The 14609-nt window shown below is 39.9% G+C and overlaps 1 long non-coding RNA gene across 1 annotated transcript; it reads right to left on the bottom strand.

The window, feature by feature from the left end:
- Positions 1-325: 325 nt before the first annotated feature.
- On the bottom strand, positions 326-13788 carry LOC111868899. The gene is made up of 2 exons (XR_002843580.2): positions 11071-13788; positions 326-1068 (listed from the first exon to the last, which is right to left on the bottom strand). It is a non-coding gene; the product is annotated as an uncharacterized LOC111868899 (long non-coding RNA).
- Between the last annotated feature and the right edge of the window lie 821 nt (positions 13789-14609).

Raw genomic sequence — 14609 nt, 5'->3', positions numbered from 1 at the left:
CTAAAAGTGGCACCCAGTGTAGTACTCTGATGCCTATGATCTGGTAGTGACTGAGAAAGAATTTTATGTACCAAAATGGCACAAGAAATTCTGTATGACAAATGTTAATGTGGGATGAAGACAGACTGGAGCATTTGTTATTTGTCCCTTCAAGTTGTGTAACATTTAAACTGACTACTTCTCCCATTAATCTCTTTCTGTTTGTTACTAAGACATTGCCAGTATCTCATCAAAAGCCTGGTAGCAAAGTGTGGGATGTTTTGAAGAACATAATGCCTTCATCTTCATAAACTCAGTTATAAAATAGTGGCATATAAAAGTACAGTTCAGTTTTTGCATTTTTATTCAGGGTATGCTAAAGAGCATTACAGTGTTGTGATTTTTCACAGTCACTTGTCTTAGGGTCACAGATTTAAAACTACAAAAGTAGTTTGAAAGCCTGGCACAGTTGTTAAGCACTTTACCAAATACAAAAATATTCAAAATTGTGTATCAAATATATTGTAGTTAAATAGTTCAGTATGAAAGCTGTCAGCAATGTTGGTAGAAAGTAATGTTTTTAACTGAAGTATTTTCTGCTGTGAAGGTGCATTAATGTACATTAATTGAAAGCTGCTGATTACAGTTTAAAAATTTGTGTATATTGAAAGTATAAAATTATGGCACTGTTTTATACTATCAAGTGCTGTGAATAAAAGTAAAATAAATTCCAGTGCTTCGATACTAAAAAGTTCAGGTGAAGGTAGGAATGTCAGAAAACTTAATACATTGCAAAATAATATATTCATTTGGATTTTGTAATTTATAAATAATCTTCACATTCTACTTTTAGTGCAAATTAAAGCAAAGTGCATCTTGTAGAATGTGTGTTAGCATTTTCAAGTTGATATTCCAAATTTCCTTTTAACCTTTTGAAGTTTCACATAGCTTAGGGTATTACAAATTTATACAAGTACAGTGTATTTTAGGGCTTCTTGCAGATATTTGGACCACTCAGGTGTACATGTCTGACATTCTTTACATCGCAATTGGCCATGGAGAAGTGGACTAGTAGTGGAACTGACAGCCCTATAACATACATAGTTTCTTTTAGTTTTTCTCCAACAAATCACTGAAGAGCTATCTTAAAATGAGCCCATGCGTTAAGGGTTGCCTGACTGTGATCCTGATCCTCTGCTGCTCAACTCAACTTATGCAAGAAGTATGTACTCAGTCATGTTATTTCTTGTGTTGAAATGCTGCGTGTGTGAGTTACACATTGCTGCAATGAGGATTCATGTTTTAAACCTCTGTGGTAAGTGTTATATAAGAGAAAGGATAAGATGCAAGTGTAAATTTCAGGATTGTACAGTTCCACATAGAATTGTTTGTAGAATCATAAATACTCTCACATGATCAAATGACTGTAGGTGGGGTTTTGGATTGGTAATTGGATATATTGAACACGTACAGATTGTAACTACAAGTAACTGTAGCGCTGTCTTTAATTTACACATTCTCTACAGAATGCACGAAGTCTGTTGTGCCTTCACTGATTGTCTGGTAATGGCTACCAACGCCATAGATCCCTCAACTTCTGTGTTCACTTCCTTACTGGCTGGCAACTGTCTCAACTAACTTGGCACTGCTATGCCAAAGGGGTCGACTCCACTGGGGTTGGGGGGGGGGTCTGTCTCACAACAGACTCAGGCTGGTCTGCCTACCTGTGGACTCTAGCGAGACTGACTTCCGCATGGACCTACAGAGAACACTGCCTCCAGCAGTTCCTCCACTGTTGCATAATGTCACTGTTGGTCTTGACCCACAGACAGAACCGCTTTGAACAAGTCTGTACATAACTGTTGCTACGCTGAAGTTGTGTTTTGTGTTCCATTGTTTCATCACTGTTTATTGTGCCATAACCAAGTAATATCTGTGTGTTCCCATCCTCGTGTGACATTGCTCCCTCCTTAAGACTGCTTGTCCTAAGTAGCCTACAGGAGGTGTACCACCATTTTGTTTCTAAGGGGACATGCCTGTGACATGTGTTCGTCCTGGCAGATGGCAGTTCATCTTGCTGATGCTGACATCTTCTGGTTTCAACGGCACCCAGCCTTCCTTGTTGGTTGGTTTTCACGTTGCCACCATCCAGCCGCTCATCTTGAGAACCATGGTCCTCTCATGGGCACATCATCAGCGTGCTTCCCCAACCAGTGGCCCCTTCTCGTTTCCAATTCCTTCCCTGGGGGTTAGACTGGTGTTCTTGCTTTAGTATGATGTGTGGCCCAGGAACCCATCCTTGCGAGGCTGTTCGCTACCTCCCTTTCAGACACACCGTCACCACTCTGCCACACCAAGCTGCTGATATATCACTGTTTCCTTCCAGCATGAGGGTGAACATGGTTGCATCATGGGGCGCCGCAATGGCACTTCCTTTCTGCCCAGTCATAACATGAGATGCTTCCGATCCATGGCTGCATTGTGGGGACACAGGACATCGAGTCCCAGGATGAACACTTCAGTGCTACTGGTGATGAACACCCAAGTTTTCAGTGGGAGCTGCTCCAGGGTCATTGTCACGAAAACTTCCTTCAAGATGGGAAGGGTCTCCTCTGATGTCATCTGCAGCCCTGCTGCCATGACAGGTCTGGCGACAGTCACTGCTGCTCCTGTGTTGATAGTCATCAGACAGACTTTCCCCCTGGTCATCCATCATCATGTAGATTGTGATGGCTGTCTTCACATGCTGAGTGGATTACATGGAGGCATGAATGTTGAACATGTTGCTTCCTTCATTAGTTTCTTCCTGGTCCTGTGCTTTTGGTTGAGCATTATCTTCAGTGAAGTGTTCCTGGGGGCATCCCTGTTGGCATTTCCTCCTACAGTGACCGACACCCTGCCATTGCCAGCAGGTGGGCCATTCCGTCCTGCTGCACTTGGTCTTCGGTTAAGATGGTCCCCTGGTTGCTCTAGTCCTATACACCCGGGGTGCTATATTCCCTTGCTGCCTGTCGTCTCTTTGTTCTGGCTTCCATTCACTTTCTGAGCGTCTGTGGTTTCGTAGAAGTGTCTTGGCTTCCCAGAGCTCCAGCATGCCGGTTGTCTTTGGCCCTATCCTCTGGTTGGGGGGGGGAGAACTCCCAGAATGTTCTGGTGATCGTTTTTTGGGACCTGGCTGCTAGGAACACGGCCTACCCGGGAGCCTTGTTCACTCTTTTCTATCCCAGAAGCTGCTAGATTTTTATGTCTGTGTCCTGTACCCTGTAGGCGAATGTCTTGCCTCCCTACTTCATCACATGGTCCTCGGGTAGTGCAGGGTAGGTGCGGTGGGCCAGCTGTCTGTGGCGGTGTAAGATTATTATAAGGATTCTCCAACACTCTGGGTTGTGTTTTAAGTTGACTGCAATACGCGGAAGCCAATTGCTGGTCCCCAAAGGGTTCCTCCAGGGACTCCCAAGTGTTTCCTCATAGGTCACTCCTTTTAGGGACTCTGTGTGGCATATTGGAGGCCTGCCTTGCAGGGCGGCAGTCAAGTATGTGTCACTCTCCCTGGGTATCCAGCAGTTGTGCTCTGCTACGGTCTTGGACTGGCATCGGAACATGGCCCATGATGTGGATCCGTCGAACTTGGATAGTTTTGCCATGCTTGCGCTGGTTTTTGTAATCATGCATGATCCATGTGTTTGTGAATAGGCTGTAAAGTTGGCCCATGTAACCCAAGATCTGTTACATTATTGTCTAACACTCATGTTGCCAAGCTGGTGGTACGTTCTCATAATGGTGAAAGTCAGCAATGGCAAATTCTCAGCTGGTATGTTTCCCGTGATCGTATGTACTCTTGATGCGTATATTACTACACCCTCTGCAGTTCAGGGGGTCTTTTCTGAGAGATGACCTGACTATTCTGTCACATAAGTCTTTGTCTTAGTCAAACTCAAACAACTCATCTTCTGGTACAGTTCCTAAGTACACATTCTGACTAATCGATCCTAAAGAGCCATAGTTTATGTGAGATGTCATTTTGTAGTTGGCAGTGTTCACTAGCATTCACTTGCTGATATGGCCAAGAAGAGCTGAACTGTACCAGTGCCTCTTGGCAAATGCTCTGTGTTCTGGTATCCCAAAGTGAACATGTAACATTGACACAACTCGCATGCAGTGAATCCAAGGCAGGACTTGCAATAACTTGTGTTGCCCTCAATCCTAATAGGTTTTTGGTAGGTCTGCCTGCTTCTTCATTATTATTGGAGTCAAATCAGCCATTAGATCTCACTCTTGATCTTCTATCCATTAATTGGTGTAACGAACGTCACAGATTATTCTCCCCTCTGTTACTAATCGTGATTTCTGGCTCCAGTCCTTCCATAGCATCCATGTAGTCCTGGAGGATGAGGTAAATCCATCTGTACTTTTGATTCAGGTGTGCTGTCGGTTTCTCCTAGTCTGGATAACCAATGTGCTAAGGGTTCAAGTATGTACAGATTCATGCTTTCAATTTCTCGAATAAAATCAAGATCTAGCTGGTCAGGAAAGCCTCTGTGCCTTGAGGCATGCTATTCTATTCCAGGAGCAGATGGTTATATAGTAATTAAATACACTTTCTGGACTTGCTCTTCTAGTGCACAATTTGCTGCAACAAGTTCAGCAAGTTCTGCATATGTAGCATCTATTAAGTCAGGCATTCCACACACCACAGGCCTTAATCTCGTGGCCTGATCTGTAGGGTTAAGGGTATCCTTGGAGAAATTGTCTAAACATTCCAGCCACCATGGATCGTTCTTGTAATCTAATCCATGTAGTTCATGTGTTGCATCCAATGCCATCGCTGAACCACTACAATCTGATGATCAACCCACCGTAAATCTGGAAGGTTCTGGCAGAGTTGGTGGTGTGTCTGTGAGGCTGCCTATTGTCGCTGTTCTCCGTTGCAAAAACGTCCTCATACTTCGCAATGAGTTTTTCTAGCTCCTGGCTTTCTTCATTGCTTAAGTTTGGCCTGGTCACTGCGGGGCAGTTTCCTGTATCTGGGATCTGCTGCGCCAAGTGAGGTCACTGGTTCACAGTGTGCTAGGGGGAATCCTTTAGGTAGTGTCTAGTTGCAATTTGTAGTATTCATGACCATGCTCCCGGTGATCCAAGATCACGGCTGTTATCAGGCCATCCTCTGCTCCAAGGGGGTGCTCATGTTGGGCCATCACTGCTCCCTCGCATCGTGCTGGCACCACTTGGTTGCTGGCCACCACAATGCGGGAAGACCAGGACATTGATAACAATACTTCCACTTCTCCAAGTTTCAGCATGTATCACTGCAAGTCCACAGATGCATCATAGGTGTGCAGGACATCTTGTCTTAGTATGAACTCATCGGTGATGCCTGTGATGAATTCCCAGATACTCATGCGTCCCTGCCCAAGTTTCAGTTCTCCTAAGGCCTTCAAGATGGGGAGAAACTCCTCTGATGCCATTGTCAAACGGTAGCATTGGCTCAGCTTCCTCTTGGGGCATGTTTGCAACAATATCGGGCCTAGCAGCTGTCACACATGCCCGAGTGTCGATGGTCACAAGGCACAGCTTGTTGTCAATCCTACCCTGGATGATGAGGCTATTTTAACTAATGTGAAAGTGGGAGGCACACGATTTGAAAAGTCAATGTAATCAGTGCTAATCATGGACATAGATATCTTGCTAGGAGGTTTCCAAAAATGTTATTCAGCACGTGGGTGCAAACATTTTATCAAGATGCCAGAAATGCATGCAGAACATAGCATTTCCATAATCTGCTACAATCTGGGAAGTTTTATTTACATTATGTATAGGATGTAGGTTTGTCGATTATCAAAATATCTATGGCCCATTTCGATAGAATATTTTACTCTTCTGCCCGAGTGGCTCGGTAATCACAAGAAGCTGTAAGGTGGTCACACTGTTCAAGAACTATTTTTTTATTTATATAAGTTTTGATGAACTGAATTATCCAGTGTCTCTCAACCTAATTGTATTTGTTGTCCATGTTTACTGCAACCCAATATGAATGTTTTTATTACTTATTAATACAATGATCAGGCATGTATTACTGAATTTTCTTTAATTGCTGTGGTTACAGACATATGTTTCAACAATATTCTTATGGCGCTTTAGTATTAGAACTTCCCAAATGGATGTTGATAAATAATTTGGGTTGCACTTGACTGGTGTAGTTTGGTGATATCTTGATCTGTGATTCTCTTAGATAAAGGAAACAAAAATAACAATAATTATACTTCCCGCATAGTAAGTAGCATTGCAAATCTTTAAAATATTTTCAGTCACCTGGTTCAAGTGACCTGAAGTGTACTGAGCTGGAGGGTTTTTTTACATGAAGTTTGTTGATTGGTTTTAGTGGCTCAAGAACAATGTTATTCAGACAAAGGGAACAGATTGAAGTTGAATCATTGTTAAAAATTAAATTCAACGTTTCAGGAGAAACGGAAAAAGGAGCAAAACCATTCATATATTGAAAAATTTCTAGTCTCTTTCGACGTCTATATTTTGATATGCAAGTGTAAAATAAGTTACAGTAGAGATTTTTACAACTAATACGTAAATAAGATGGAGTAAATTAAAAATTTAAAAAATTTGTATGTATTAATTTTTTGTCGAATCCTTTAGTGAAAAGGGGCTTCAAGAATTATAGGAGAGGTGAAATTATATGAGAATAAGTACCTTAAAAATAAGATAATTGTAATATGGTACCTTTGTAAATATGTAAATGTTTCTACTATTCTGTTGAGGCAGCTGGACAAAGCTCTGTTATTTTGCAGTAGTCGTTATTGCAGGCAAGATACTGATGTTATAGGGACGCATTATCAAAGTGTTACCTGTTTCTCTCCCTTAGAACTAGCATAACAAATTTTCAGAGGTTTGCTATCTGCCTTACATTTCAAAGAGAGATGCTGTATTTTTATGTGATGCTTATTATTGTCTTCAAATCTGCTTCTGTCTCTGGTTTCCAATAAAATGGAAGGACATTTAATGCACTATAAACAGACTGGAAATGTTTTATTCATTATGCAGTTTGTTAGTACAGTATGTTTGGTCATTGGGGATATTGCAAGAAGCGATTCATTGTTATGAGGTTTTGTAGTGGTATATATGTAACAGAATTAAAAATTAGTTCTTTTGCATATTCTCTCATAATAGTTTGTCAGTAAATGATATTCTGAGTGATTACTATTTCAGAAATAATTGTTTTATTCACTATGAATTGTCTACAGTTTATGCATTGAAAATTTAATAACATTTCAGTTCTCCCTACCCCTTCAGATTCCTAATTAGAAGGAACTGTGTTTACCTCCAGTTGAAGGTGGACATATTGTGTAAAATGCAGCTTAAAAAATTATGAAATCCTGTGAATAATGCTATCATAAGTCATATCTGTTCTTTCTTTTTCATAATTACAGTTCATATGACTGAAGTCAAAAAATGAAACTGTTCGATTTTTGCTGTAGCCCATTGAGAATAGACCCTGGATATGAGAGAAGGTATAAAGAAAACATAATTCACAAGCATGGTACATACACCGCTGTCCAAAAAGTATCCAACTTTATTTCTTGCTGCTGTAAGTAATGGCCAAAGGGGTGGGGGAACTGAGCGTAGTGGCAGAAGGGACTTTCATGTGCATGCGTGATTTTTTGCTGACTCGCAACACTGCCGGATGTGTCTGTGGCTGCCAGATAGTGAAGTGGTGTAACACGTGTTCGTCGCATTCTTGTTTCACTTAAGATGACAGAATGCTTGGAGCAGTGATACTGCTTCAAGTTTTGTCAGAAACTTGGGGATACCCAAGCGGAACCAGTCGCAAAATTCATCAGGCTTTCGGTGATGATGCAATAGGGGTCACTCAAATTAAAGAGTGGTTCAGCCGCTTTAAAGATGGCTGTATATCGGTGGACAGTGACCAGTGTTCTGGAAGACCGTCAATGAGCTGAAATGCTGATGTCACTGAAAAAATGCAGACACTGATCATGGAGGACCGCCATTTGACCATCCGGGAAGTTGCTGATGAGGTTGGGATCAGCAGAGGTTCCGCAAACACAATTTTAACTGAGGATTTGGGCATGCGAAGAGTGGTGGCAAAATCTGTGCCCAAGCTGCTTTTGCCGGAGCAGCAACAACTCCACCTTGAGGCCGCGCAGGACATGCTGGAGGGTGCCAACAGGGATCCTGAGTTCCTGAAGACTGTGATCACTGGTGACAAGTAATGGGTGTATGGATATGACCCAAAAACCATGTTCCAGGCATCACAGTGGAAGCATCCAACATCCCCAAGGCCCAAGAAGAATGACAGGTTCGGAGCAATGTGAAGGTGATGCTGTTTTTTTATTACTGGGGTGTTGTGCATTATGACTACCTACCACTAGGCGAAACTGTCAATAATGAGTACTACCAAGAAGTCCTCCATCATCTTCATGATGCAGTTTGGCGCAAGAGACCGGACCTGTGGGATGCACACAACTGGCAGCTGCATCATGACAGTGCCCCAGCTCATTCATCACACCTGATCCAGGGTTTCGTGGCCAAGCACAGCATTCCGCAGATTCGCCAGGCTCCCTACTCTCCTGACATGGCTCCTTGTTATTTCTGGCTGTTCCCAAGATTGAAGACACTGCTAAAAGGCTCCCATTTTGACAGCCACAAGGACATCATACAGAATGCAACGGCGCAGCTGCACACCATTCCAAAAGAAGCCTTCCAGAATTGCTTTCAGCAATGGATGGACTGCTGGGCAACGTGTGTGGAGTCACAAGGGGCCTACTTTGAAGGGGATTAGGTATTTTAACCACCAAGATACAGAACTTTGTTTTCCCTGCCCAAGGTTGAATACTTTTTGGACAGAGTAGTATAGAAGAAAGTCTCCCATGTGGAAAATTTAAGAGTACACTGTTTGAGGATATGATGTAACAGTCAGACACTTGAGATTAACATTTAATTAGAGCATTAATAGTCAGAGAGAAGCTAGATGCTGTTACAGGCCAAGTAAACTTATTAGAATGCACTGTATCATGAAACATTTAATAAAGTTATTTGTCAAATTCATAGTTGGTAAACAGACACGGATGAACATCTGCTGAAAATGAAGAGTACGATCTGAGTTGTGATGTAGTGTAGTTCAGTAAAAGAGGTGCACTTCTGGCAGACCACATGACATTGCAACCCCAAAGGTCATGCTCTTCATAATCACATCTGTGGTAACCGTAAATCCAATATCTCCTCAGAGTGCTTATTTATACATAAGGTGAAAATAAGACAGTATAACTTTGAGACTTCCAACAGAACTACATGTTCTAAATGTGAGAATAGAATGGACATCTTAATAACAAATTTTCTTGATTCTACAGACTGTTGTTTAAAGTAGTTTCAAAATAATTTGATTTAGTGTTATATTCAGTTGCATACTTTACAAACCACTGTTATAACATTATATGGATTTTTGTTTTTTTCATGTAATTTTCAGTCCCATTTTTGGCAATTCTTACTGTTTGTATGACTAATTCTTTGTGATGGAATATCTCATTTAAACAGTACCAGTAGTCCAATCTGTTAAGTACTACAGTTGTTACCAGTGACTTTGCCTGTTGGCTTGGAAAGCAAGGCAAGAAGATTGCAATTTGTATAACACTGACCTAATAAGTAAGGCTACATGTAGTTCTAAATGCAGTGGTATATCTGGAGCACTTATGAGAATATTTTATTGTTTAACATCTATCTTAACAGTAAAACAAAAAGAGAAAGGTGTTGCACATTTTATGCCTTTCAATGTTGGAACTGTGCTGGAAAAATTATGCTAGTGTATGTGAAACATAAGTGATACTCATTTGAAATGCTGTGTTGTCTAGTAAGTAACCGTTTTTTTTTTACTCATGGTTTGTAACCATTTAGGGAAATGGAAGACTGCAATGTGATATATGCGTAATATGCACGAGTGTCTTTCCTGCTTGTGAAAACAAGTTGTGATATTGATCCAATATTTTTCCAGCCAGTGTAGAAGAATTTTCATCAATAAGTTGCACTCATTTATGTAGACCAGTAATGCACAGTCTGTGGCTGCATTGTTTGCTGCCTCAGTAAACATTCAGTACCCTATATATCCATTAAAAATGAAAGTATAGAAGCATCTGAAAGTCCTGTTCATCTTTAGGTTTCCCTCAGTAAGTCCTACACACTTAGGCTAACTTTATACTGCCATCACACATACACACATACTTTTCCATGGATATGTGCAGAGAAACCAGTATGAAGCAGGCAGAAAGCAAAGCCTGCTTCATGCTGTGCCTACTCTTTATCCCAAAAGATGGAGGAAACATATTCCTCTGAAATTTCGTTTGGCTTGTAACAGATTATGTGGCATATCCCAGAAGACAGAATTCTTCATAACCACTACTGTGACTCTATGCCCTTCTGAAAGATCCCTGTACGTCGGTACTCTTGTCCCTCTATTCATTACCCAGCATTTCCCCTTCTTAAGTATACTACTTCAGTATTTTTTACTTAATAATCATTTTGGCATATTTCCTTTTTCTTTCTTTTACTGTGTGTGTGCATGCATCCCCAACTTACATAGTTAACTCATTCTGAAGGTTTCTATGCAAGTATAAAGGTGCTAACCTTGGCAGCAGTAACACATTATATCTGCTTACCAGATCCAATTAATGGGGAAGATAAATAGCAGCCTGATACAGTTTGTTGACTTTTTTCTAACAAATTCTTGTTAATGTGCTCAGCATTTACCAGAAACCTATCACAACTGTATTAGCAGAAATATAGATGTTTTTCTAGTAGAATCTATTGAATTGTCTTTCTAGACAGTTTGCAAGCAAGCATGTTAGACCCATCAATTTAGTTCATTCACTTGATGTCTTTGCATGATTTGAAAGTGGATGAGATTTCATATTGACAGATTTCACAATTAATTGCCCAGATTTGATTTTGATCCACCCTGAACAGTTGTTTAAACAAGTTGTAAAAATATTTACTGTTCAAAATATTAAATATTTTAATACATTATACTGCCTTCAGAAAATCAGGGTTAATAAAATTCATAACAGAACATACCTGAATCTATTACAAGGACATAGTACAATTAGTTGCTTTTCTGTATTGCCATTGCTGCTGCTGGACTTCAGACTTGATATCCTCTTCATCCATGTCCCTGTAGCCTGAGACTATGCATACCTTGACACTGTGACCACCAGGACTGGCAAGTTGCATCTTATAACAAAGATCAAACAAAAGTGTATATTGTATGTAAAATGAGACTACTATTGTAACAAAAAGTAAAACCCAAGTGCACACACATTTGTAGATACACTGGTCATTATTTACATTCAGATTAGATTCTATCTGTCACTAATCAAGTGTGCAGCCTTATAGAATTATTATACTTTTATTTGAAACAAAATTACCTTCAACTCTGTCTGCACCGTTGTCCAGTTTTACTGCAGTGGTGATGAAAACACATACAGTGAAAGAGAAAATGTAACAAAACTGGTAGACTGTAAACCAATTCATTCATACGATTTCACGTTCAAGAAAAAAATGGTTCAGGCTTCAAAAAGGAAGGAAAATCAAGACATTTTCACAGCCTTGTGTCTGCACATTCAGTTTGTAATAACCAAGATCAGATTAACCCATGGTTCAGTGAAGGATGTTCAGAACTATTAGTTCAAAGGAAACAACTCAGATTGCAGTGGTTACAGGATTGAAGCCAAATAACTGTAATCGGACAATGCAAGATGTGAAGGTAGCAGATATTTCAGGAACAAAAAAGGGATATCTGAAAGACAAAATTATGGAGCTTGCGGCAGTCTGAACAACATTAGACTTATGTAGAGGAATAAATGAGTTTAAGGAGGGTTACCTACCTGTAACTAAGTTGGATAAGGATGATCTGCTTGTAGATTCCCACAATAATTTGTTAGCTACTAAAAGGTACATAGTATTAGTGATACTAGGCAGTATCAGATATTGATCAAATTTTGGCAGAAATTAAGTGAAACATTATGTTCTGAGATCCATAACTCATTATATCTGGAATTGGGGAGAATTGCCTGAACAGTGGAAGGAGTCAATTATTCTACTAATTACAAGAAGGGTGAAGCATATCACTGTTATAAACTTCACAAAAGATATGAATCAAACATCCTTATCTCAAGGCCAAGTCCATATGGAAACAAAATAATGGGGTCATCACTGTGGGTTTTTATCATTTTTTTTTAATTAATCAGATACTGGAGAAAAAGTAGGGAGTAAAATGAGACAGTACATCATCTACACATAGACTTAAAGCAAGTGTGTGATACAGTACTTTCAGAGTTTGTGGTACCCATGGAACTAGCTGGGGTTATCAAAATGTGTTTAAATGAAAGAAGTCCATACAGGTAAACATCTGCGATATGTTTCCTATTCAGATTATTCTAAGACAACAAGATGCTTTAAGATATGCCATTAGGAAGATCCAAATAAACTTAGGTGGGACTGAAACTGAATGGGACAAAATACTAGAAAGAGAAACACAGAAGCTCCAGTGGATGCTGTTAAGGTTGGTCTAGAAGCAGACAGAGAAAATAATGTTTAAGTTAATGTGTCGGTCACCAGAATGCATGGCAAAATCATCATGTAAAGATAGTCAACAGATCCTTTGAAAATGTGGCAAAGTTCAAATATTTTGGAATGACAGTAATAACTGCAAATTTGATTCATGAGGAAATTTAAGAACATATTCAATTCTGTTAATGCTTACCACCAATCGGTTGGGAACCGTTTGTCTGATCATTTCTTGTCTAAAACTGTAAAAATTAAAAAATACAAAACTAATTTGTCTGCAGTTTTGTATAAGTGTGAGACTTGGTCTCTGACATTGAAGGAAGAATGTGGACTGATGGTGTTTGAGAACGGCATTAAGGAGAATACGTGGACTGAATAGGAATGAATAGGAGGTTGGAAAAAACTGCATAACGAGGAGCTTTGTAACTTGTACTCTTCACCAAATATAATCAGCATAATCATGTCAAAGAGAATGAGATAGGCAAGTGATGGAGGAGCAGAAGAATGCATATAGGGTTTTGGTGTGAAAGCCAGAAGGAAAAAGAGGCCAGTAGGAAGGTAATATTAAAATGGATCTTACAGAAATAAGGTAGGGTAATATGGATTGGGTTACTTTGCCTTAGGATAGGGGCCAGTGGCAGGCTCTTTTGAACAGAGTAATGAACATTTTGGTTCATTAAATTTTGGGAAATTCTTGAGTAGCCAAGTGACTTGTGGTTTCTCAGGAAGGATTCATTCCCATGAAATTAATCTAATTCGTATATACATATACATAACACACATTCACAGTGTTTTGCATCTTGCTGTCTTCAATTTTCAGTACACACAGATCTTTATTATAGAAGAGTGAAATTCTAAGCTAGCAGGGGTAACTAACCTTGGCATATGTATGTAATTCTGTTCCTTTTATTGCTAGATATTTTACAATATCAAAAATATTTTAAAATTATATATAGTACGGTTGATGTAGATCAGAATACAGAATAGAGAATGATCAGTCATTACTATATTATACAACTTCCTTTTCACAAAATACACAGACCAAAGATCAGGTGAACTGTGATCTTCAGTGGCTCAATATGCTGATATAGAATAAGTGATTATTTCTAAGAGCAGACAGACAACATTTTAACTGGAGGTACTATGGTACAGGTAAAATTGTCCCTGTGCTTAACTAATTAAGCACTACACCACAAAGATGTTATGGGGGAGTGGATATATAGGTCCACATTTTCTTGACTTTGGCACGAGCTGGAGGTGACTGATCAGCTTCATGCCCCTGCCACTTTACCCCCTGGGGAGAGAACTCTTGGTACCCTGGGTCGACCCCAGAGCCGGTCTGGGCGACATGGACAAAAAAAAATCTTGACCCTACTGGGACTCGAACTCCCACCCCTCGGTCGTCCAGCCTGTTGCCAGTCACTATACTAAGCTATCCCAGGTCCTTGGAGTTAATATGGTAGTTGCAGACATTACTGCTATCACGTCTGGCCAAATACATTCATTTTACCATATTACTAGTGCAATTTTCTTTGAAAAGTCACTCAAAATATGTGGCATTTTATGGTACTTACATTTAAAAAATGTACCTATCCAGCTGTTAATCTGGGCATGTGCACACACACACACAGTTCCCTGACTTACATCCTTCCATCTCAGGGGGTCTTTACATAACCCAAATTTTGTGGAAATCAAAATCAGCACTGTTACATTTATATCCATGTATGTGTGCACTATGAAAGCACAGAAAACTAACATTTAGAATATGAAAATTTCATTTACATTTTGTACCTTAAACCTAGTTGTATTTTGGCTGATGGAAGGCGACATTTTAGTGACGGACAACAAAGGACCAATTTATGAGGAAGTAGACAGGAATCATTGGGCTCATCAGCTGGCAAGGTTATATGACTGAAATGGCATGGCACAACACAGCAAGACTACACAGTAAAAATGAAAAGAGACAGAGCCACACTCCTGGTGGCTAGCACTCTTGATTTGTGGTATTGATCCATGCATTATGTATGGGTCTGTATATAACACAAAAT

This window comes from Cryptotermes secundus, unplaced genomic scaffold (genome assembly GCF_002891405.2).
Source record: "Cryptotermes secundus unplaced genomic scaffold, Csec_1.0 scaffold685, whole genome shotgun sequence".
In the NCBI taxonomy this organism is placed as follows: domain Eukaryota; kingdom Metazoa; phylum Arthropoda; class Insecta; order Blattodea; family Kalotermitidae; genus Cryptotermes; species Cryptotermes secundus.
Note: the sequence above shows the minus strand (reverse complement) of the source record. Positions and strands in the feature narration are given on the sequence as shown.